The 26,216-nt window shown below is 36.1% G+C and overlaps 1 protein-coding gene across 3 annotated transcripts in view; it reads left to right on the top strand.

The window, feature by feature from the left end:
• The window catches only part of NPFFR2 (neuropeptide FF receptor 2), a 95,018-nt gene that overhangs the window by 42,068 nt on the left and 26,734 nt on the right, over positions 1 to 26,216 (top strand). The window contains exon 1 of one of the 3 annotated variants that reach the window (XM_045473792.1): positions 22,658 to 23,254. The exons of the other annotated variants lie outside the window; for them this stretch is intronic. The gene's annotated coding sequence lies outside the window, so the exon portion shown is untranslated. Of the gene's footprint in view, positions 1 to 22,657; positions 23,255 to 26,216 lie in introns of those variants that run through there. 3 annotated transcript variants of the gene reach the window in all.

Genomic DNA, 26,216 nt, shown 5'->3' with positions numbered 1-26,216 from the left:
GTATTACTGTAAACTCCCTCTTAGAATACCTTTTGCTGCATCCCCTAAATTTTGGACCATTGTGTTTTCATGTTCATTTGTCACCATGTATTTTTTTATTTCATCTTGATTTTTTAGTTGACCCATTTATTGTTTAGTAGCATGTTATTTACCTCCATGTATTTTTATTTCAGACTCTTTTTGGTTGATTTCTGCTTTCATAGAATGGTGTTCAAAAAAGACTTCAGTCCTTTTGAAATTGTTGAGATATGTTTTGTGCCCTAAAATATAATGTTTTCTAAAGAATATATATGCTGCTGTTCTATGATGGAATGTCCTGAATATACCTGTTAGATCCATCTGGGCCAATGTGTCATTCAAAGCCACTGTTGTTGATTTTCTCTTTGGATGATCTATCCGTTGATGGGATAGATCATCCAAATACTTTTGGGGTTCAAAAGTCTCCTACTATTATTGTATTACTACCAGTTTCTTACTTTATGTTTGTTAATAGATGCTTTATGTATTTAGATACTGCTATGTTGGGTGAATAAATACTTGCCATTTTTATATCTTCTTGTTGGATTGTTCCCTTGATAATTATGTAGTGTCCTTTGTTTCTTGTTAAGTGCCTTTATTTTAAAGTCTATTTTGTCCAGTATAAGTATTGCTATCCCAGCTTTCTTTTCATTTCCATTTGCATGATAAATACTTTTCCATCCCTTCACTTTCAATCTACATGTATCTTTAGGCCTGAAAGGAATCTCTAATAGGTAGCACATAGATGGGTTTTGCTTTTTTATCCATTCCAACACCCTGTATCTTTTTGATTGGAGCATTTAGTCCATTTACATTCAAAGTAATTACTGATAGGCATGTACTTATTGCCATTTTGTTACCTTTTTATGCTTATTTTTGTAGTTCTGTTTCTTTTCTTCTCTCAGTCTGCTGGCTTTCTGTAGTGAAATTTTTGAATGCCTTTCTCTTTTTTTTGCATGTCTATTTCTGGTAGTTGATTTGTGTTTACCATTATGTTTACATGTAACATCTTATACATATAGCAGTCTATATTAATTGGTGGTTGCTTAAGTTTGAACGCATCCCAAAAGAGCTAAAATTTTACTCCTTTGCTCCCTAACATTTTAGGTATGTGGTGTCATACTTTATATACTTTTGTGAATCCCTTGACAGATTGTTGTAGGTATACTTAATTTTACCTCTTTTGTGCCTTCTACTTTTCTTATTCCTGCTTATGGTCTTTCCTTTCCACTCAAAGAACCCCTTTTAATATTTATTTTAAGGCTGGTTTAGTGGCTATGAATTCCTTTAACTTATGCTAAATGTCAGTGAAACTCTTCATCTATTCTTCTATGCTGAATGATAGGCTTGCAGGATAGACTATTCTTGGTGGCAGGTTCTTTTCTTTCAGCACTTGGAATATATCATGCCACTGTATTCTGGCCTGCAAAGTTCCTGCTGAAAAATCAGCTGATAGCCTTATCTTGCTGCTGTTAGAATTCTCTGTTTGTCACTACTTTTTGATATTATAATTACTTGTGTGTTTTGGTGTGCACCTCTTTTGGTTGATTTTGTTGGGGACTCTCTTTGCCTCTTGGGTCTGAATTTCTGTTTCTTTCCCCAGATTTGGAAAGTTTTCAGCTATTTATTTTTTCAAATAAATTTTCTGCCCCCTTTCTCTCTCTTCTCCTTGTGGGATGTCTATAATGTGAATGTTATTCTGCCCGATGGTGTCATTGAGTTTTCTTAATCTATTCTTATTTTTTATTATTCTTTTTTCTCTCTCCTGTTCAGCCCGGTCCCTTTCCATTACTCTGTCTTCCAGAATGCTGAAGACACTCTGGTTCCACTTCTGCTTCCTCTAATCCACTGTTCTGTCTGCTGTATTTTTTTAAGTTTATTTATTTATTTTGAGAGAAAGAGAGAAAGAGAGGGAGGGAGGAAGGGAGGGAGTGCACACATGTGGGCAGGGCAAAGAGAAAAGAGAGAGGGAAAGAAAATCCCAAGCAGGCTCTGCACTGTCAGCATGGAGCCTAATGTGGGGCTCGAACCCATATACTGTAAGATCACAACCTGAGTCAAAATCAAGAGTTGGACGCTTAACCAACTGAGCCACCCAGGCATCCCTATTCCCTTTCATGTATTTTTAATTTCAGTTATTGAGTTCTTCATCTCTGATATGTTCATTTTTATGTTTATCTCTTTGTTATGTGTCTCACTGCAGTCCTCCACTCTTTTCTCCAGCCCATTGAGTATCTTTATGATCATTAGTTTAAATTCTCTATCAGGCCTATTATTTATCTCTGTTTCATTTAGCTCTCTTGCTGATATTTTTGTCCCATTCTTTCATTTGAGACCTATTCCTCTGTCTCCTCACTTTGTCTAACTCTCATTCTGTTTTTATGTGTTAGGAAAGTCAGCTCTGTCTCCTACTCTTGAAAGTAGTGGCTTTATGAAGAAGAGGTTCTGTAGTGTTCTACAGTATAGTGCAATGTTCCCTGATCACTGGGATCTGGCACTTTAGGGATATCTCCTAAGTGTTTTGTGTGTCCCTACTATTGTGGCTGAGCTGCATTTATGTTCAGTTTAGTCATCTGCAGTGGCTCTTTCTGTCTCTTTTGGGCAGGGTTTAGTCCCTGTGTTGTTAATGGGCCACCTGGGCTGCCTGGGCTTGATTTGGGTTAGAAGAAGCATTTGCCACTGCTGCAATAGCACCGAAGTTCAGAGCACTGTCTTTGTGTTTTCATTGGTGGATGGGGCCTGCAGGCAGACCAGATCTGCCCTCAGCCCACTGCTCGAGCCACAGTAGAACTCCTATGTGTGGTTTTCTTTTCCTCTTCCTGGGGCAGGAGTCACTTTGGGGTGGTTCTGACCCCTGGGGGCTGCTTGCACACTGCCAAACTTGTGGCACCACTTTGGGTGGATGGTAGCCAAGGTCAGGTTGGATGGAGCAGGTGTGCAGGAGAATGCAGGAGTGGAGGTATGCTGTTAGCAAACTAGGTGAAGAGTGTTAGGCTGTGCTTGTTCCCATAGGTGTTCATGTATCTAGGCTGGAGGGTATGGGAGGGAATTGATGCCTTCTAGCTCTTTGTTCTTCTAGAAGTCTCCTAAAGGCTCCTGCCCTTCTAGCACATGCTCTGAAATAAGTAAACAAATATCCATCCCATTTACTCCAGGCGTTTTTCAAACTGCTGCTCCTGTGTTGTACTCAGCAGACCTGTTATTCTGTCTCTTTAAGAGTGGAGACTCAATTTCTTCTTGCCCTCCTGCTTTCCCAGGGCCAAGCGCACTGATTTTTAAAATTCCAGATGTTAAGCTACACTGATTGTAAGAACTCATGAAGCAATACCCCTTCTGTTTTCAATTAAATGTTACGGGGATTTGCCTTCCCAGTGCAGGTTCCCCATGCTTGGGTACCTAGGGGGTCTGACTTGGGATCTGCTTCTTTCCCCTCTCCACAAATGGGGCCTCCCTCCCTCCCGCAGACATTCTTACAGGTCAGCTGGCTCCCAACTGCATCTCCACCCTTTTTATTCTCCTTGATGTAGCCTCTTCTCTACATTTAGCCGTGGAGAGACTGTTCTTTCAGTCTTCAAGTCATTTTCTGGGTTATTTAGACAATGTGGGTATTTAGGTATATCTGGGGGAATGAGGTGAGCCTAGTATCTTCCTACTCTGCCATCTTCCCCAGAAGTCCTTTTTTCTCATTTTTTATTACTACTTTTCTCTCTCCTATTCAGCTTGATTGTCTTTCCATTACTCTGTCCTCCAAGTTGTTAATCCATTATTCTACTTTCTCTAGTCCACTATTTTTTCTCTCTAGTGTATTTTTAATTTCAGTTATTGAGTTCTTCATCTCTAATTGGTTCTTCTTTATGTTTCCTATCTCTTTGTTCAGGATCTCACTCTAGTAGCCCATGTTCCTTGAGAGAAAGTGACAGCTAATTCTATCCTAGCTTTAAGCATGGGGTAGATAATTGAGGCCTTATCAGTGCTATGAAGTAGAACTTTCTGCTATGATGGAAATGTTCAATCCAATACAGTAGCTAGAAGCCAGTAAGCTATTGAGTACTTGAAATGTGCTAGTGTCTATCATAGTAGACTGTGCAGCCTCAGCTAATCAGTGTAATATCATTTCCTGAACACAATGGTCACTTTAAGGATGGTCATGTTACCTGATTCAAATCATTGAGACTCATGGAGTTTTCTTTGGATCTTCAGGGATAGCATTTTTGTGCCTTTTTTGAGCTGTGCTTTAGGCAATCTCCCTAGATGTGGATGAGGCATCATGTAGTCTCAGGAGTAATTGCGATCCACTCTGGAAATGTGAAAGGTAGCCATTTTAAAAATAGGTAGACATGATTGAAGACAAAGTAGACACAAACAAGCTAACCAACTGAATCCAATCAAGTTTGTAGTTGATTCTACTTCTGTATTTTCTAGTAGCATATGCTATAAATCATTCTTCTTGTTCAACACATCTGAGATGGGTCTCCTCTTGCATCTGAGTATATCCTGATTCAATATTTGTCATGTGGAATAGTGTATATCAATTAACATATGATTTACAATTGTTTTAGTTCAACTAAAATGAGTTCTAGGATATTTTTTTTAAGTTTTTATTTATTTATTTTGAGAGCTAGCAAGCACAAGCAGAGGAGGGGAAGAGAGAGGGGAATAGAGAGAGAATACCAAGTAGGTTCCACACTGTCAGCACCGAGCCCGATGTGGGGCTCAATCTCACGAACCATGAGATCATGGCTTGAGCTGAAACCAAGAGTCACTTGCTTAACTATGACATCCAGACACCCCAAGTTCTAGGAAATATTTTTAAAAGAAAAAAAAGCAAGATACAAGAGACAGTGTATGATGTCACATTTAAATGAATGATTTTAAAAACTTTCTGTAAGTGGGAGTTTACAGACAAGGAAGGGGGACTCAGGCTCTGGTGGTCTGTATGGTGATGGATTAGAGTTCGAAACATCAGTATCAACTCATGTTCAACTTAATATAAACATTGTTACATGTAGAAATATTTATAGATATCCATTTATGCAGGAGTTAGTGTACATATTTCCTGTTCTAAGATTTCAGAAAAAAAAATAAATACAATACAGATAAAATATAGACTTTAGTTAATAATGTGTCAATATTCAATAATTTTTTTTTTTTTTTTTTTTTTTTTTTTTTTTTTTTTTTTTTAAATTTTTTTCAACGTTTATTCATTTTTGGGACAGAGAGAGACACAGCATGAACGGGGGAAGGGCAGAGAGAGAGGGAGACACAGAATCGGAAACAGGCTCCAGGCTCTGAGCCATCAGCCCAGAGCCCGACGCGGGGCTCGAACCCACGGACCGCGAGATCGTGACCTGGCTGAAGTCGGACGCTTAACCGACTGCGCCACCCAGGCGCCCCAATAATTTTTAAAACTGTACCAAACTAACATAAAATGTTAATAAGAGGAAAAACTGAGTTTTGGAGCGTATGAGAACTCTCAGTTCTATGTTTATTTAAAAAATCCCTATATATGTGTTACTGTGGAATTGAAGATGAAGAATGGTGTAAAAACAATGCACAGTATCCTTGTGTAATAATTATTGAGGGAGTGAGAAAAGGGGAGAAAGGAAAAAACATTGTAGATAAATGGAAAATATCGAAGGCATAAATTAATCAAGGCATGTAATATAAAATATATGAACAATGTTGTTAAACATAATTAGATATATTTGTGAACAAAAATTATTTCAGGAATAAATGACGACGTTGATGAAATCTTAGGATGAGTCATTGAGATTTTCTTCCTGTATTTCTGTCACTTTTTTGTACTATCTGTAGTAAAATGTCAGAAGCAAATAACATTGAAACTCAGAGAAAAACATAGTTTTGAACACCATCAACAGAAGTTATGATTCAATAGATCTGGGGTTACTGCTCAGTGAACCTGCGTTTTTAGCAACTCCCTAATGTTTCTCATATACAAACATGTATAAGAAACAAACATGAGTACAATGAATGTCAAAACTCTTTGGTAAATTTCACCCTGCAGAAGCTATGGATTCATGGAGAAGAGTGTAATTAATTGTCAAGATCAGGGGAACATGCAGAAATTGACATTTAGTTGATTATTGAAGATCGAGTAGGATTTTGTAGTTGTAAGGAAGAGTGTGGCCTAAAAGAACGATAGCACAACCAAGACAGGAACGAATGAAGCCTTTGTATTTTTGGAAATAGCAAAAGGGCCTCTGAGGCTACAGGGTGTAAGTGGTCAGTAATAATTCTAGAAAGATAGGTAAATGCCAAATGTAAAAATCATCAAATGCTCTTCTGTGAAGACTTTTTCTTATAGTTTATTACTAATCCATTCCTGTAGTAAAGAATGAAGTGACCTAATTTGATGTATGCATTAGAAAAAAAAAAAAAAAGATTTCTCTGAAAAGATGGATTACAAGAAGAAAGAGAGTTGGGTAATAGCATATATTTTGTATTTTTGATGTTTGGGAAGAACATTGTTTTTTCTGTTTTTAACTCAATTGTTATATTCTAATAAAATTATGTATATACATACGTGTATATATATACATATATATATACATATATATCATTTTAAGAATAAAATCATATATATCATTCTAAGAAAACTTTATGCAAACTACTCCTCTGATGAGCATGTACCCCAAAAGTGAAATTGTCAAATGTATTAGAGTATATAAGAGGTCAAGATTCAGACTGCAAAAGCAGCCATTGCCTTCGAGCTTTAGGAAGTAGCCTTAGCAAGTACACGTTCCGTGGAAAGTAGAGGCGGGACCCAAATTGCTGTGCACTGAAGAATGAATGTTCTAAAAATAGACAGCATTATTCTTCTGCAGGAGAAATGATAAGCAAGTGCTACGTGAGGAGGCAGGCTTGAGAGTGACCAAATCATTGTAGCAAAAAACCAAGCTGATATATCCAAGCTGTGAGAGAAAGAGTTCATGAAAAAGTCACCGAGAGAGAATGATTGCTCATCACCCACTTTTTGCTGCACTCTTAGACAATAGATCTAATGTAATCGTATGAGATCACTGAAGAAGTACTATGCATTGTCAGCAAAACATTGTTTAAAATGCTTATTCAATGCTGCTGCCTATAGCAAACGGCATTTCTCAGAAAAAGTAAAATATTGCCATTTGAACTACAAAGTAATAAATTATCTGGATGTAATCCTACTTTTTCTTCAAAATGAGAAAATATGCCCTCCTACCAACTTACATAGTAAATGACTTGCCTGGGTACGTGGGATAAAACTCTTAAAAATAGCTTTTGTTTATGTCTTGAGGTTTCCACGGTCTTCCCCTACCTCATATTCAGCCTGTTCAGAAATACTACTTTCCTGAGTTCCATTCTGTTGCACTAATGTAACCTTGTGTACATGATACTGAATGTGTTCTGTCTTTCTGTTGGCTGGCATAAACCAATTAGTAGAAAATTGGTCCCCGTGCCACATGCTATGGGGATAAAACCACCTCTTCCAGGGGCTGTAGTGGGCCAGGGAAAGTGGAAAATTTACTGCTAAGTCTAATGAAAGATAGAATTAAATAAAAAGAAATATTCAACTGCTCTCTCAGTCACCACACACACATAACTGAGGTCTCTTGCTTCTCTTTCCAGTTGACCTTCAACAAGGGCAATACAAAACTTACAGTCCATTCATGATTTTAGTCCTGGTATAAACGAAGTTCTCTTAAAAGGAGGTTGATTATTAATTAGCATCCCTGAAAGGTTGTTCGTTTTGCCAGTCTTTACCAGTGGTACTGACAATGTTACAGATCATAACAAGCACATACTTAGAATCCTCACTTAAAGGGGCTCTCTGCTCAGGTAAGAGAACCATCAACTCCCTTAGCTCACGAGTGTCCTGAAAATTTAGGGCAAACTTTCCACAGGGCTTTAATTTTCACTTGATTCCATTTGCCTATTTTGCTGTGGTAATTCTTTCACACATTGTAGCTCTTAGGAAACCAGTATTAACTGACATATTCTTGTAAAAAAAATAGATTTGCTTCAGAAGATATTTTACTCAGGATGTAAATTTGGTTTAGTTTTCAATCTCCATATAGAGGTTTTATCTTTTTTAATGTTTATTTTATGAGAGTTATCATGAGCAGGGGAAGGGCAGAGAGAGAGAGGGAGGGAGAGAGAGAATCCCAAGCAGACTCCTCACTGTCAGCATGGAGCCCAGTGTAGGGCTCAATCTCATGAACCATGAGATCATGACATGAGCCGAAATCAAGAGTCAGAAGCTTAACCGACTGAGCCACCCAGGTGCCCCTCCATATAGAGATTTTAAAGGTCATTTATGTTTGTGTAAGTGTGTTAGGGTGGTATGTTGAGAGTCATTATTTCTTTTCTTTTCTAGAACCATTCTTTTATTTAACAAGTTAATATAAATTAGGAAATAATGGTATCTGACCCTTTATAATGTATACTTGTGTTACAATGTTTGTTCCATAAGACATGTCATGGGTTATCAGGCATAAATTATTGTGCCTTAACTTTTTGGAGTTCTTCAGTATAAGGCTGTCTTACCCATCACTAAAATATAAAAAATCATATTCTTATTTCTTAATTGCAGCTGCTGGTTTGTAATAAATATTGATTAGCTAGCTATATTTTGTTTTTAGAGTAAGGATTTGCATGCACAATATGCTGAAATTTTCAAAAGGCTATCCAAACATTAGTATTTGAAAGCATACAACGTATATATATATATATTTTTTTTTTCACTACGGACTACAAAAACAAAGATGAGTAAGACCAAATCATTTCTCCTCCATCCTCTTTTTTTAGTATTTTATTTTGAGGTAAGTGTAGATTCACATGCAGTTGTAAGAAACTATACAGAGAGATTCCAGGTACCTTTCACCAACTTTCCCCAAATGGTAACATCTTGCATAAGTAAAATACAATATCACAAGCAGGAATTTGACATGGATACAATCAATTGATTTGACCTAGATTTTACCAGTTTTATATTCTTGTGTATGTCTTCAGTTTTATGCAGTTTTAAAATGCGTAGCTCTGTTTGACCATCACAACAGTCAAGGTACAGACCAGTTCCATCACAAGGATCTGTCATGCTGCCATTCCGTAGCAGTAGCCACCTCCCACCTCCCTAAACTGCTAATGTGTTGTCTACGTCTAGAATGTTGCCATCTCAAGAATGTTAAATAAGTGAAGTCATACACTATGGAAAATTTTGAGATTCATCTTTTTCACTCAGCATAATTGTACTGAATTCACAGGCTTGTAGGTCTACTTTAGGGTTCTCTATTCTGTTCCACTGACCTAGGTGTCTATCCATTCACCAATACCACATTTCCTTTATGAATGTAGTTACGTAGATAGCTTTAGCAGTAGGTAGAGTGATTCCTTCCCCCTTTATCCTTCTTTTTAAAATTGTCTTAGCTATTTTAGATCCTATGCTTTTCCATATAAAATTTAGAATAAATTTGTCTAGGCCCCCCCAACCCCTACCAAAAAAAAAAAAAACCCAAAAAACCTTGTATGGATTTTGATAGAAACTGTAATGAGTTTTTTGACCAATTTTGGGGAATCTTATGTCCTCTTTTAACTTTTTTTTTTTTTTTAACTTTTATTCATTTTTGAGACACAGAGTGTGAGCAGGGGAGGGGCAGAGAGAGAGAGAGGGAGACACAGAATCGGAAGCAGGCTCCAGGCTCTGAGCTGTCAGCACAGAGCCCGACACGCGGGCCAGCTCACAGACCTTGAGATGATGACCTGAGCTGAAGTCAGACGCTTAACTGACTGAGCCACCCAGGCGCCCTCTTCTGTCCTGTTTTAAAAGCCCCAGATTTTTTGAAGCTCATGTCATAACACAAAGCTCCCTACTAACCTTCCTTGTTGCTATCATGTGATCTCACTTATTCAGTGATATCTCTAGCTCTGGTTCACTGGTTCACTCTTTCTCTCCATTCTTTTTCTAGGCGTTGTCAGAGGGCTTATTGTTTCTTTTGGGTTTCTTAACTGCCTTCCCTGAAATGACATTTTTCTACATGCTGTCCTATCACCTTTATGTTTTACTCCCTCATCTTCATCTATGTATCAGGAAACACTCTTTAACATCCAGTTCATTTACTTGAGCACATCACTCCAGTGATTCTTCAACTGTATTAAAAGCTTCTTTTCAATAGTACTGGAACACTATAAGATATCCATATGCAAAAAAAAAAAAAAAAGGAGTAAAACGATTCTTAACCTGTACCTCATACTGATAACAAAATTTAATTCCAAGTGGATTAGAGACCGAAATGTAAAACTTCAAACAATAATTCATCTAGGGGAAAATATGAAGAAATATTTGTGGTTTTGGTTAGGAAAAGATAAAATTCAAAAACTGAACATCATACGAATTAAGAACTTATACTCTAAAAAGCCAGTGTTGAGAGAATGAAAAGGCAAATTGCAAAAAGAAAATATTTGCAAACCACACATCTGATAAATGTTATGTATCCAGAATATATGAAAATCTTCCAAAACTAAATATTAACAAAACAACCCCAGTGAAAGCTTGGCAAAAGGTTTAAGTGAACACTTTACTAAAGAAGATATATACATGACAAATAAGCACATGGAAAGATGCTCACCACCAATATCATTAGGGAAAGACAAAACCACACTGATGTATCTCTACATACCTATTAAGATGGCTAATATTTTTAAAAATGATAATACCAAGCGTTAATAAAGATCCAAAGCAACCAAAATCCTATATTGTGGTTGAGAATACATAACAGTACAACTATTCTGGAAAACTGTTTGGCTGTTTCTTATAGATATGTTTCTTATAGATATGACCTAATAGTTCTACATGTAGGCATTTATCCAAGTGAAATGAAAACTTTTATTCAGACAAAAACCATAGAGAAATGTTTATAGTGGCCTTAGTAGTGGTTGCCTCAAACTAGAAAAGAAACTTCAAAACTAGAGAATAGATAAATGTGGGATGGGCAAAATAGGGAAAGGGGTGGGAGATACAGATTTTCAGTTCGGAATGAATAAGCCACAAGGAATAAAAGATAGGGGATAGATAGTCAATGACATTATAATAGCTTTGCATGGTGACAGATGGTAGCTATACTTGTGAGCACAGCACAACATATAGAGAAGTTGAACCACTATGTTGTACACCTGAGACGAATGTAACATTGTGTGTCAACTCAAGAAAATTTTTTTTAATGTGGTGCATTTGGGGTGCCCGAGTGGCTCAGTTGGTTAGGCTTCTGACTCTCAATTTCGGCTCAGGTCATGATCTCGCAGTTTGTAGGTTTGAGCCCCGCATCGGGCTCTGATGGTGCAGAGCCTGCTCGGGCTTCTCCCTGTTCCTCTCTCTGCCCCTCTTGTTCTTTCTCTCACACTCTCTCAAGATAAATGAATAACTTAAAAAAAGATTTTAAAAATGTGATACATTCACACAGTGGAATACTACTCAACAAAAAAATAGTTCAGTAGTTGCAACAATATGGAAAAATTTCAAATGTATTATGCTAAATTGAATGAAATGACTCGAAAGGTATCATATAATACCATTTTTGTGACATTCTGGTAACTGGAAAACTGTAGGGACAGAAAACAGTGGTTGCAAGTGATGGGAGCTGAGGAGGAGAGATTGACTACAAGTGGTGCATGGAGGAATTTTACGAGCTATTGGAGTTGTTCCGTATCTTGATTATAATGGTGGTTCACGACTGTGTACATTTGTCAAAAGTCACAGAACTATATACTAAAAAGGTAAATTTTACCGTATATAAATTATTTCCAGCAAATGAAAAATAAAACCCACATCTAATCCAATGACCTTACCATCCTGTTATTATTCATACACCCATTAGGTTCTATTGTCTACACTTGATTCCATGTCATTCGTAAGTTCCTTATAAATACTTAACTAATTTATTCTCTCTACTATTTTTTTATTTAAACTTTTAATTTCAGAATCATTGTGGATTCACATGCAGTTTTAAGATCTCTCCACAGAGGGGTTTCCTGCTTCCTTACACAAGTTCTACCAGTAGTCACATCTTACAAAACTACAAAGTACAGTATTACAACCAGGACTTCAACATTCATAGAGTCAAGACACAGATGCTTCTATCCGTAAATACACAGACATTTCCATCCATGTTGCACTTTGACTACATCTATGTCCCTCTTACCTGTACTGCTTCAACCCCTGGCAACCACCAATCTGTTCTCTCATTCTATAATCATGTTATTTCAAGAATGTCATAAATATGATGCCACACAGTTTGTAATTTGGGGATTTGCTTTTCACTCAGCATAATACTCTGGGGATTTATCCAGGTTGTTGTTATCTATCAATGATTCATTTCTTTTTATTGCTAAGTAATATTCTGTGATTTAGATGTATCGTACTTTAACAATTAGCTCTGTTTACTTCTAGGTAGATATAGAAGTCCAGGTTTCCCACTCAGGGTGAGTCCAGGGGTAGATGGGTGGTGGTTATTGCTCAGTAGGCGTGGCAGTCCTAACTGTCCAATAGACCTCTGTTGATACCTTCCAGACCATGAGAGCTGTGTTTGTCTCATAACTGCTTCCCAGTAGCCATCACTGACACTGGATGGGGAGGACTTGTTACCGCTTGGCAGTGATGAAAGTCCTAGCTCTCTTAGTTTCCTTTGATGCTACCATGGTAGAGGGTGGAGATGCCTTGCTAGAAGTTTGGTCCACCCTCTTCTCCTTTGCTGGTATGAGTATTGATGGAGCCTCACTTTTTTTGTGTGTTTTTGTCTGGAATAGGGTGATGAGTGTTTAAGAGTTTGTTGTCATACTATTCTGTCCCATTTTTGGTCCTTTGGCTAAAAAGAGCAGACTTTTGAGCACCCATTGGCATTTCCAGTTTGCTTGGTTCTTCAGCTTCAAGTCTGAAATCTATGAAACACAAGGAAAACCCAGAGAACTCTCCAACATATCATTATTTGCATCCGAATATCTCCGCCTGCCCTGCCTTATTCTCTCCACTATTCAGAATCTTCTTGTATTTGCTTTGTGTAATGTCCAGGGTTTTTAGTTGCTTTTAGTGGGAAAAATAGGGGAAAGATGCATCCTCTGTCTTCCCAGATGCAGAAGCGCTTTCCTAGTTTATTCTCTTGGGAAGAATTCTGAATACAGTTAGAACCAAATGTCTTTCTACTTTTGCCTATACAGAATAGCCTGATTTTTCTGGAGGAAAAAAAATCATACAATTACATAACTAATCATTTAATTTCATTAATGTAGACTTGGCCTTTGCCTTCATTCTACATTTCTCTGTAAGCTCTATTTTTCTCTTTTTTAGATATCAATTTCATAACTTCTCTTCCCTCTTTGAATCTCTAGTAAACTTTTCTCCCTGTACTTTGTTCTCAACTGGTAACTTTATTCACTCACACTGTACTTTATCCATTCTAATAATATGTATAAATATCTAAGAATATCCATAAATGAGAACATGTCTTAGAATTAGTGATGCCTAACAATCAGCAAGATGACAGCCATAATATAGTTGTCATTGGTGACATTGGACAGTATTAGCTATTCATACTATTGTCGTTTTTCTGTCTAAAAGTATGCTATTAATAAACTCAATATTATAAGGGGTAAAGTATTGAATGTTTAATTTTCAACATTTTTTCTTTCTTGGCAGTATATAAAATAAAGTTGCATCTTATAATTTACAGTGTCTTGCATTTGATGAAACATAATGTATTTAAAAACATTTTTTAATGTTTATTTATTTTTGAGACAGAGAGAGACAGAGTATGAATGGAGGAAGGTCAGAGAGAGGGAGACACAGAATCCGAAGCAGGCTCCCAGCTCCGAGCTGTCAGCACAGAGTCCGACGTGGGGCTCGAACTCACAGACCATGAGATCATGACCTGAGCCGAAGGCCAACGCTCAATCGACTGAGCCACCCAGGCACCCCAGATGAAACATAATGTATTATAAAATTATAAGCAGTCTGAGGTGTTGCCCCATTTGCACAAGTACATATTTCTATATAGATAGATAAATGGACAGACATATGCATACTTAAAACACATGAGGTGGCTAAGTTAGGGAAAAGAGTTTTATTTATACCCATGGAAAGACAACAGACAGATTAACACTGCAACATAGGTCCCCTGTGCCCAGCAAGTCTGTGGATTGGCACAGTGTGAACCAGATAGAGATATGACCTACACAACTGGCAGATTTCACTTAGTAGGTGAAGGAAACAGAAAAAATGAATATTTTTCATTTATAAAGAAAAAAAATCCCTGCAACCCCCCCCTGCCCTCCTACCCCCCGCTCCTTGTGAGAGAATCTTCTGAAGATGTAATGGAAAGAATCTGTGCTCTAGCTCTTTTATATATAAATAAATCTTTTTAGGGGTGAAATAAGTCCAATGTGTTCAGCATTCACAACCTAGAGATTTCACCAAGGGCCTGGGATTCATCTATTTTGAAGTTTAACACCTGGGAGGGTTACACTAAAGTCTTCCTGGAAATCTCTGGGATAGTCAGTCACTTTTGGAGTTAACATAAATGCCTATCCCATGGCATAGCCATTTGGCTCTTGGGGATATACTAGAAGATTTATTAGTCTTTTGTATGAGAGCAATTAACTTCATCAGAAAAACAAATGACTAAAGACCTAATCTAATGATTCTAGATGAAGTAAAAGCAAACATTCTCCGTATTTATACTATATACATTTCTGTTTCAGAAACCTAAGGCGTTTTAACAGAAACATTGAAAAATCCAAGGAAGATTTATTTTCCCACAGTTACATAATGCTAAAATGAGAATCTATCTCAATTTCATCTACAGGTCAAAGATAGAACATACCAATTTGTTCCAATGCCAGCTTTATTAAGTTGGGAATTGTGTTTCCTAGAATCTCCCTCACCTGTATATTTCTACTTTAGATTTGGATAAGAGAGAAAAATCTCATGAAATTTAGGGAAGTGAAAGGGAAATAGTAACTATTACTCTTGGAAGGACCTACGAGTGAGAGGCAGTGACAAATAGTTGGAGACATGCTTAGCTTTTGCTCACTCTCCTTGGTTCCAAATCAAACCCTTTTCCCAACTGCTGACCCTGAGGACCAACAGAGGCAGTAGACACACTGAGACACCAGCTTCCCATAGATCTCACTATAATTCCCTTTATACAATCTTTGTAAAGTTGTTGAACTTGCTTGGCTTCCCAGGTGTCCTCTGCACCAGTGCTTAAGGATGACAGTTGAGTGACATTTAATAAAGCCCATATCACATGGTTCCTCCTTCTGTACTGAACCCTTATTGATATACCCCCTAACCAGGACAAATAAAGGGGGTGGCTAATAATTGACCTAGTAATTCTTTGTTGACCTCCCACTACCCACCTCTGAAAATTTTAGAGTCTCAGAATTCAAGGAACAATTGGAGATGGAATTTTGCTGGAGAAAAATGGCATAGAGATGTGGTGTTTTCCCTTGTTCACCGTTCTCCCATCCCACTACTAAATACACATACACTTCATAAGCAAGAGATGGGTATATTCCTACTAATATCAAACCTACTCGGGGAGTGAGATGGAGGCAAGAGTGAATTTAAGGAGACTACCATGGGTTTGAGACTAAAGACTTGTAACTGACTCAGACTTAATGGGCAGGAGGCTGGTTGATGCTGACTATGGTAGCAAATAGATGACTGTGTTTGGAAAGTAACTGTACTCCCAATACAACTTCAGTAAGGATACATGTTTCCCAGGGAACAGAGAGAAAAACTGTGGAGACCCCAGCATGGGACTAGTTTAGAAATAACTTCTTTCAAAACAACTTCCTTCAAGGAATAGAGCGAGCTCAGTAAAAATATTGGAAGGGTTCCATCTAATGAAGTAGCTAGAGGAGAGTATCTTCTCTCAAAATTACTTTTTGTCATTGCAGTCAGGCTTTCGTCCTACATACTCTGCCAAAGATAATCTCGTATGGTTTATACAGAATATCTATTTTGCCAAATCCAGTGACTACTCTTTTGTTCTCATCTTACTCAATATCTTAGCAGCTTTTGAGTATTTGAGATAATTGACTGTTCTCTCCTTCTTGAAATACTTTCCTCTCTTAGTTTTAGAAACATCATACTGCTGGCTTTTTGTTACCTCGCTAAGTGCCCCCTTTCCAATCTCCTTCACTGATTTGACCTCTTCTGCCTAAACTCTAAATATTGGAGGACCTTGAGCTTGCCTCTGGACCTCTCTTCTTCCTGTCTACCTTCTTTCCATATGTGACATCATCAGATTCCATAACTTAAAATACCATCAATGTGCTAATAGTTTCCAGATTGGTCTCCTCAGCCCTTGTCTCTTCCCTGAGCCCCAATTCATATAGCCAATGCTTTCCATCTTCACTTGGGCATCTAAAAGGCATCTTCTCTAATATGTCCAAAACAGTACATGCTTACTAATTTAAATAAATATTGCTGCATCCCATTCATTTCTCAGGCCAACCCAGAGTCTGTCTGCTTGTTCTAGTCTTTTCTACCCAAGTCATATCCATTTCATTGGCAAACAGAATTAGTACTACCACCAACAAAGATCACCAATCCATCCTTCTCTATTTGCGCTGCTGTTACCTAATCTAAGGGATCAGCATCTTCTATGTGAATTGGAATCACTTAACTGACTTTTCTGCTTCTCTTCCTGTCCCCTCCTCTGTGCAATCCATTCAACATATAACAGCTGAGAAAATATTACTAAATTGTAAATCAGATTATTTCCCCCCTAGCTTAAAACCCTATTAGGATAAAATTTATTATTTTTACTATGACTTATAAGAATTTACACGATTTTGTCTTTGCCCTCTTGTCTCAATTCCGCAAAGGGACAGGAAACAGCATGTTGCAGCTGGGTAACTGCAAATAGTTTATATGGTTGAGGATAAAGTAGGTGGAAATTTGGAAATTGATGACACTGGAAATATATGAGGGGTCAATGTGAGAAAGACATAGGAACTTAGAAGTTCAGATACTCTGAAGAATTTGAGCAATACAATGACTAGATCAAAACTTAAATGAACATTTCTGAGACCGATTGGAACTAAACCAACTTTTCTTATATAGTCATGATATAAACAATGGTTCAGATTCACCTTTGTAGTAGATGTTCTAAGTGACCCACTTATTCTGTCAGCCCTCTTGTGATTTCAGCAGCCGCTGCAGTGGACAGTTCCTATCACAATATCAGCATTCTAGCTCAATAGTCTGCCCACTCTGGATTCTCTGCTTCAGTGCTTCCCAGGAAGCAGCAGGACTTTCAGCCTGGGAAGCAAGACGTTAATGCCCTGATAGGCAATGCTCAACAAGAGTCTGCAGTCAGTAGATAAATGATTTGGCCACCTATTATGCTTTCAACACATTTACTCAGAGAGTCCTCCTTTGTCCACAGTGGAAGCCAGCTTGAGGACTCATCTTTATTGGTTTTTCTTCTTTTACGTTCTTGTTCACCCTGCTCTTTCATTCTTAATTCCTGAAATTTCCTCTTAAATAAACTACCTGCACTTAAGTCCCTGTCTTAGTCTCTGCTTTATATGGAACCCAAAAATGATAATCATTCATTTCTTTATTCAAGAACTATTAATTGAGAACATCGTGTAGTATGTTAAGAAAACAAAATCATTAAAAAGACGTCATCTAATAGGGGCAAGTCTTCTAAGAATATAATTTGAATCTATGGGACAAAAAAGAAACAATATTAACACTCTTCTACATTCTGTAGCCATATCCATTTTTTCCCTAGTTATTATAAGTGACATGAGGTGGTTTTCAGCTAAACATAGAGTTATGGTTTGTTCCAAGATTTATTTCTTATGTCATTGCTATCCCAGACTTCTTTGAAGCTAAATAATCTTCAGCTATGCAAGAGGAGAAAAGAATGTGTATTAGGACTAAGGGTTTATGATTGGATTTTGCATTTCAAGATTCAAGATTGGTGGTGGTATTTTTCCCAGCATTTTTATGTTTTGCTCTCCTTCCTCTCTCCTATATGACTTAATCTTTTTTTTTTTCTGTTAAAAGTAGATATATGCTATGTTGAGATTATCAGAGCATAAAACATATCCTTTAATTTTAGAGTTGTTTTTGCATAATTGCCTTGGCAAATGGTGTTCTATTACTTTTCTTTTCACTTTTTATTGAGGTAATTACGGATTACGGAGAGCAACTGAATTATGTCAGATTTGATGAACTAAATCCGTAAGACAATTTAGACATAAAGAAGCGTTAATCATTATCTAATTAAAAACAAAAGCTTCTGAACCCTCCTACACTACCTTTCACACCATTCTGTAGCATATGATTTCTTAGAGAAAATTAAAACTTTGAGATGAAATTAATGGGTAAAAATCAAATGACCTTTGGTAATTCCTAAAACTACCAGTTTAGATGTACATGCATATTGCCACAGCAGGCCAAAATCTGAGAGAAAAGGATGGAGTAGAAAGGTGGCTTTCCTCATCTTACAAGCTTCAAGAGAGTAGGGTCTGTGTCTGGCTTCCATGATACATAGTAAGATGCTTGATAATGACTGCTGGTTCTCAGTGTGCCCTCATAAGGTCATTGTGAGCATTCTTTACATGAAATAACGCATATAGGATTATTGAGTAGCAAGCACATAGTAAGTAGCAAAATCAATGTCTTTCCTTGGCATCCCCAATTTCTTGTTTGGTCATCAAAGTGTCAATCATTGCTCTCAATTGAGGTTTAAATGTAATTTTAAGAAAACAGTCCATGAACTGGCTTAGATAGGATACAAAGATTTAGGCCTCTTTTGCTGTGAAATAGGGAAAAGGTTTTAGTTTTTGAAGCCCTCAAATCTTCTAAGTCAGTAGTACTTTAATGGTCCAGATCATGGGCGTCATTAACAACTGTGTTTCTGTACGCCTGGCTATAGGCAGGCTACGTAATTTGAAGCTATTCTTGGCATCTGTATGTTCTATTTAGGCCTTTCAGCATGTGAGTTGATAAACTGACAATTAAACATTAGTTCTTAATTTTAAGCAAGGGCATTCTGGATACTGAGATACTGTGAAGTAATCTACGTGTTTTCTGATTTTCTAACTAATTACAAGGGAATAATCTTATGTCTATTTACTTGAACATTTTAAACTGGTTAGCAGAGAAAAAGTTCGAAATTGATTCATTGCATTAGCTCTGTTTAGTATTCAGGATGCTTTAAAATCACTTTATTCCAATTGTATGCTATTCATCAAAAAATGGATTCTCTTACAGATATTTTGGAAGAGTGTTAACAGCTTACTGCTAAAGCAGGGTAAATAGCAAATTGTCGGTAGAGACTGAGTTGAATATAAACAGTGTAAGATGACGTGCTTAAGAAAGAGTTATAGGGGCGCCTGGGTGGCGCAGTCGGTTAAGCGTCCGACTTCAGCCAGGTCACGATCTCGCGGTCCGTGAGTTCGAGCCCCGCGTCGGGCTCTGGGCTGATGGCTCAGAGCCTGGAGCCTGTTTCCGATTCTGTGTCTCCCTCTCTCTCTGTCCCTCCCCCGTTCATGCTCTGTCTCTCTCTGTCCCAAAAATAAATAAACATTGAAAAAAAAAAAAAGAGTTATAAAGCCATTGGGAACACAAAAATATATCTTTTAGATTACTAAATTGATAAATTTTGGTATGGTATTTAATTACAAACAATATTTTACAGATCTGTAATTTGCTCATAAACATTGTTAGAAAAATTGGGAGAAAAAATAAAACTTAAAAAACAATTATTTAGCATCAGAAGAGTGTTAGGCTCCATCAGAAATGACAACTGGAGTTTGAGAGGTTATTTCATGCTAACACTATTTTGTTGATGTGCATGAATATTTTGATATGCGGATTGTGCCCTGAAGGTACGTGGCAGCTTGTAGGAGTTTGAGTTTTAACACTCATCTCTGATCACTGAAAAATCTGAGTTATGCTACACACAGTAGCTTGCTAGAAATATGTCTAAGACCCCCTAGAGATTCTGTGAATTGTTTTACTAAAAGCTTTGCTTGCTGCTGTTGCTAATGCGCTGGGAAGAAAATCAAAACAACATACAAAAAAAAAAAAAAAAAAAATCCATGACACTTGGTGTCTCCCCTGGAAAGACAGATAATATGATTTTTTATTGCCTTCTACTTCCAGAGATTGTTGCAAGGGCAGACAAACCAGGCTAAAATGTAACTTAGAAAAGTTTTATTAAAACTTTAAATTTTGCTGGTTATTTGAGTTGCTAAGTGTTAGTAAATGACCAAGCTTTAGTGAATGATTCTCTTGTTTATGTAACCTTTTTTCAGTTGTGACTGGTGGGGACCCCTCTAAAGAATCTACAGGAAGATTCAGAGAAATAAGCTAACTTTCTGAATAAAAAGCTAACAAGGATTTGAGAACTTCCCCTAGGCTGAGGATGAAAGGGATGTGTTTGTTTTCTCGGAGCAGGTGGCTAGGATTGTGGGAAGAGAAAACTGAGGGGACTGAATGGTGAGAGTAAGAGCGGTTCCTACCAGTTGTGGTTACAGAAAAGGAATTACCCCTGAGGGAAAAACCTTTTCATGGTGGACATGGCTGAGAGAGATAATATTTTTAAATAAAATGAATCTTGGGTGGGGGGGGGGGGAGGAAAAAAAAAAAGGGAGGGAGAGAGCCAAAACATAAGAGACTCTTAAAAACTGAGAATAAACTGAGGGTTGATGGGGGGTGGGAGGGAGGGGAAAGTGGGTGATGGGCATTGAGGAGGGCACCTGTTGGGATGAGCACTGGGTGTTGTATGAAAACCAATGACAAAATTTCATATTAAAAAAAAAAAAGATTCCACATATAAGAAAAAATCACTATGTTGTAACCTGAAACTAATGTAACATATGTCAACTATACCCATATAATATTTTAATTAATAAAAATTCAAATATTAAAAATGAATAAAAGGACATGAAACATGAAAAAAATAACAAAATTAAGACTATTTCAAAATACATAATACGTAAATACTTTTTTTTTAAAGACTAACAATCTGAGCTCATACCTAATTTCTGAATTTGTATCTTCGGAAATATTGAAATATTTTGATCCCTAAAAATAAGTTCAGGTCATTTATGCTTGAAGTCCAATTTCATACTTTATATGTAGATTTGATATTTAACTTAATAATTCTGCTCAGCTAATGTATTTTCAGCATTCCACATTCTGTGCTCCAAAAAATTAGTAAATTTTCATTCCAAATGTAACTGTAAGAAGTATAAGGAAAACATTAAGAAATAAAGAACGTAGGATTTGGTCTCCATAATATACAAATGAAGAAACTGCTTACTACTGGCTGAGTGAGTCACACAAGAATTGAATCAGTAACTTAAGAATTGTAAAGAAAACTGTATAATCTCGGGATTCAGACACAGTTGAATTCAAATTTTGGCTCTTTTGCTTAATTCCTGTGTGATGGTGTTTTAAGTTACTTAATCTTCTTAACTCTGTCTTTTCATTTATAAAATAGGGATAATGCATGAATTTCAGAATTGCTATGATTAAATGAATAATTGCTATGATTAATGAAATTAAATGCTATAATTAGCTGTATAGCAGCTAATACATGGCTCAATAGAATTTGTCATTACTATTAACTTCCTATCTCTGACAGGAATAATAATAATAATAATAATAATAATAATAATAATAATAATATATTTTTCCAAATTGCATACTTAGCAAATCATCTTCAAACTAAGATAGCATAGGAAGGTTTGCTTGACTTTGTTTTCTTTTGCACACCATTAATAGCAGATTGAATTTTGGTAAGGAAGTTTCCTATTAATGTAATTTCTTAATGTGTTTAACATGTATAAAATATGTCATCCAAACACAGAGGTAATTATGTTACAATTGAACATGATGAATAGCAGAGAATTGAAAGTAATACAAACTTCAGAAATGTTTTGTGTTGTTAGAACACTAACCGGCAGGAAGATGCTCTATTTTAGGTCTGTTATCATTTCGAATCATCCAGGCAGAACTCAGAGGTCTGAGAAGCGTCTTTCCATGCATTTTCCACTCTTATAGCTTTATATTGAGAGAAATAGTTCTATTTTCTTGTCAATGATAGTATCTAGTTGCTAAAATATAATTACTTGCAAACAGTCTTCAAGAGTTATTTTTTACCTTATAGGAAAAGGAAACATCTGTGCTATGTCCATTTACTTACACATAAAATAATAAATTTCCATTAGGAAAAAATTAAAAAAAATGCTTGGTCACAAGAGTCAGTCTTTGTTCTGCACATTACTTCATTTTATGTTAACAAATTTATTGAGATAATTCACATACCATGCAATTCACGGATTTCTGCTTTTTACTTCCTGAACAAGATCTACCTAAGATTCCAAAGATAAAAGCTAAATAAACAAATATATATTGAATACTAAATCCATTTAAAAAACAAAGTCTGGAGTAGAATATAGTAGGTGCTCAGGAGGAGACAAATATTTACAACATTTTTTTTCCCTTCAAGGCATTAATGTTTAAGGGAAATAGACATATGTATACAAATATGTAAAATATCGAATCATAATTATATATATATATGTGTGGAGAGAGATTATTTTCAGTGACTAATAATCAAATACCTGGCACAAAAACTGAGTTAGGAATTTGAGGGAAAAATACATATTTCACACTAGGTTAGTCCATGAGAATTTCCTAGATAAGATTTATGTTGGGAGTTTAAAGGAAGGAAAGGACGAGGGTATCTTACCCATCTCCCTGAGTGAAGATGAAAGAAGGCATAAAATCATGAACAGAAGCAAAGGAGTGGAAAACAAGAGGACATCCTCAAAGAACAGTATGAGGAAAAAACCCAGTTCCTCTTGAGGAAAACTATAATATATTCTCCGACTAGGATAGCCATGAGTAAGATTGTTAGCCAGCACTTCCACAAAAACCACAGGATGTATAGCAGTTTCCTGAAATATTGCATTTTCACAGGAGTGAGCTAATTGAAAATGATTTTCATTTTTTAAAAACTCGGATATGCAGATACACTAAATATTATCTTCTAAGTCATTTTAAGTGTTTCAAAAATGCACAAATTCCATGCATATGGGCTCATTCTCTGAACCATTTGAGTTCTTGAGTAGAGAAACTGGAGTATTGAGAATTGAAGGAGATGAGGCTGAGGAGACCCATTGGATTCACCTTGGGGAGGAACTTGAGTGCCAGGTAAGTAGGTGGACTTCACTCAGTAGTTTTGAGAAGCCTTTGAAAAAAGCTAAACAACTAGGGAAACGTGAAAAATAAAAGTACTTTAGGAAATTACAATGGCAACTTAATATACAGGATGGATGAACTAGGAGAGATTATAGGCTGAGACCAGCTTAGAAGATGCAAACACCAATGATTTATTGAGAGTCGCACTGTTGTGAGAGCCAGTTCTGTGATCTGATTCATAAAAACTAGGGTCCTTTCTTCTTGACTGTTAAAGATTAGAAAACTCATTTCATTGGGCCCTACAATTACTAATTTAAAATCTAACAACTGTTGGTAGTCAAAGGGAAATATTACAAAGGCAGTAGCCTTGCCTTTAAGGAAACACAGTGACACTAAGTGATAGTGCCATGTTATTTTTAAACTGTTATTTCTAAACGAATGGAAAATATTACCCACTAATAATCTGTGTTGAATATCAGAAAAAAGTGCCTTCCAAATTTTATCAGAAGTCATTCAAGAAATACATCTCATTTTATATGAGACATTAAAGTAGAGCCAATCATAAGCTACCCTAAGTCACAAATGTTCATATGGTCATCTATTTTAAGAAAAATATCAGACAATGTTTTGAAATCATTCTCAAAAAGTTAACTATTCCCTCAAAAGGCGTTAATGTTTTTAAGCATTCCTGGCAGAATATTTAATGAGCAGTTTAGCTGTGGTTCCTTAGCAGAATGAAAAGGTCTTGGAATGGTGAAAAGTATGAGGAAGTAAGTGGTAAAGTCACATTTCTGCTCAGGAGGGTCTCTGTTATAACCACATAAGTCTTCTGCCATATTTAATTCTCTCCATTTCTGTAGATAGTAAAACATTCTTTCACAGGAAGTAAAGAAGCTACCATGAAAGTAAAAGGCCTTAGGGTACCACATCAGGCCTAAGTTTCCCTTGATGATAAGTCTGTTATTTGGGGCTTTTATTCATCTTCTTTGGGGGCATGGAACGTTGTTTCATACGATATCAATTTCTGAAGCTGCCAGGACAACTAGGACAACATATATTCTGGCTATTTCTTTTTTTTACAAAGGCTTACATCATGATGTATGGTGAAATCCCTGGTTGAAAATGTGGAATGTTTATATACATTTCTGAAGAGTGGTAAACTATCTAGTTTCCATATTCCTGTATTAATTTTCCACTCAAATCATCCAAGACTCAAATCTCATAACCCCCAAAGCCTATGCAGCTGAGAGTGGAATAAAGTGGGCCAGGGATGCCTGGGACTAGTTTCTGCTCTTGGTTCTTCCCTTGTGCTTCCCTTCAGATGGTCTTTCCAGAAGATATAAGTATCATTAACTCCTGGAAATCAGTTCTTCCTTCAAAATGGTTACAAGCATAAAACCAGAAGTGTGCTAATAATATCAAAGGGATATTCAAGTTAAAGAGGGTTTTATATGCGATGTATATATTCATAGGACATTGTTAGGTGACACAGGAAATTGGGAAATCTGTTATCTTTCTGTAGTCCAAATATTTAAGGATAGATTATAGAAACATGTAGGAAAGAGTTGTAAACTACTGTAGTACAATGCCAGCTTTTTGTCAGATTTTAAAAGTGTATGAAGTACTGACAATTGTTATGATTCATATTTAATATTTTCAAAGGCTATATAATTGATGTATCTGAAAATTTGTCACTTAATTTTCAACATAATATGTATACTTTGACAAGTAAATTTAGGTGTTCAGAAAGTAAACAAAAAGCAACCAAATTTCTTCAGGATTCACAAGAGCACATGTATTTGAGTATTACTAATCATAATATGAAGGAAACTTAGTTAAAACTCAGATTTCAGATAATACCATTTCCATTTTAAAAGGCTTCTTTGAATGAATAATAGAGAAAGAAAAGACATACAATTAAAATAATAAAATACAAAATATATTTTAAATTCTATAAAATGTATGTGGATACTTACATGCTTCCAGAAAAAAAATATTTTACAGGAAATACAAAGAAATAATAGATTTTACTACATAAACATCTGAATTTTTTAACTTAAAAACACTGTAAAAATTAAGTGCTGGCTGAAAATGGCAAATGAAATATATATAACAAATGGCAAAATGTCTAATAAAAAAGCTTTTACGAACCATTAACAACCAAAAAAATGAATATTCAATATGAAAAAAGACAAATAAGCAGTTCACCTAAAAACAAATTCCAAAAATATGGAACTAAAGTTCAACTTTATTAATATATTTTTTAATTTAAATAAGGAGTTAACCATTTTTAAATATAGTAAATTGGCAAAATTTAAAAAGTAGTGGGGGGTAGAATTTTAGTGCCTAGTATCGGCAAGACAGAAGGAACATTTTTAGGCACCACTGAAATGTGAATTAAGGTCAGTGTCTGAATAGACAATAAATAATATTTGTCAGGAGCAAAAAATGACCATGATTTTTTATCTATTATTCCCATTCTAAGAATATTCTAGAAAATTCTAATAAGTTATAAAATATCAATATATTACTTTAATACCAGAAAAGCTGGAAATTTTTAAATTGTCCAATACCAGATGATAGGTTGAATAAATTGGAATACATCTTGTAACAGATCAATAGTCACCAATGAAAAATTATTCTTGGACAGAGTCAAAAAATTATTTTTGACTATGAACAAAAACGTATGGTATATCCTTAAGAGACAAAAAAAATATAAACATGTTTTTAGTATAATTCCGATTTCAAATATGAGTGTAGCTTGCTAAGATATTCACAGATCCTCACGCCTTTGGGGTTTATCCTTCTGTTAATTATGGAATGGAATGTAAAAATGAAAGTATTTCGGGGGTTCCTGGCTCGCTCAGTCACCAGAGCATGCAACTCTTGATCTCAGGGTTGTGAGTTTGAGCCCCACATTAGGTGTAGAGATTGCTTAAAAACAAAATCTTAAAAAAAAAAAAAAAAAAGACAT

Source organism: Leopardus geoffroyi, chromosome B1, assembly GCF_018350155.1.
Source record: "Leopardus geoffroyi isolate Oge1 chromosome B1, O.geoffroyi_Oge1_pat1.0, whole genome shotgun sequence".
NCBI classification, from domain to species: Eukaryota; Metazoa; Chordata; class Mammalia; order Carnivora; family Felidae; genus Leopardus; species Leopardus geoffroyi.
The sequence above is the reverse complement of the archived record's forward strand: the minus strand, read 5'-3'. Positions and strand labels throughout refer to the sequence as shown.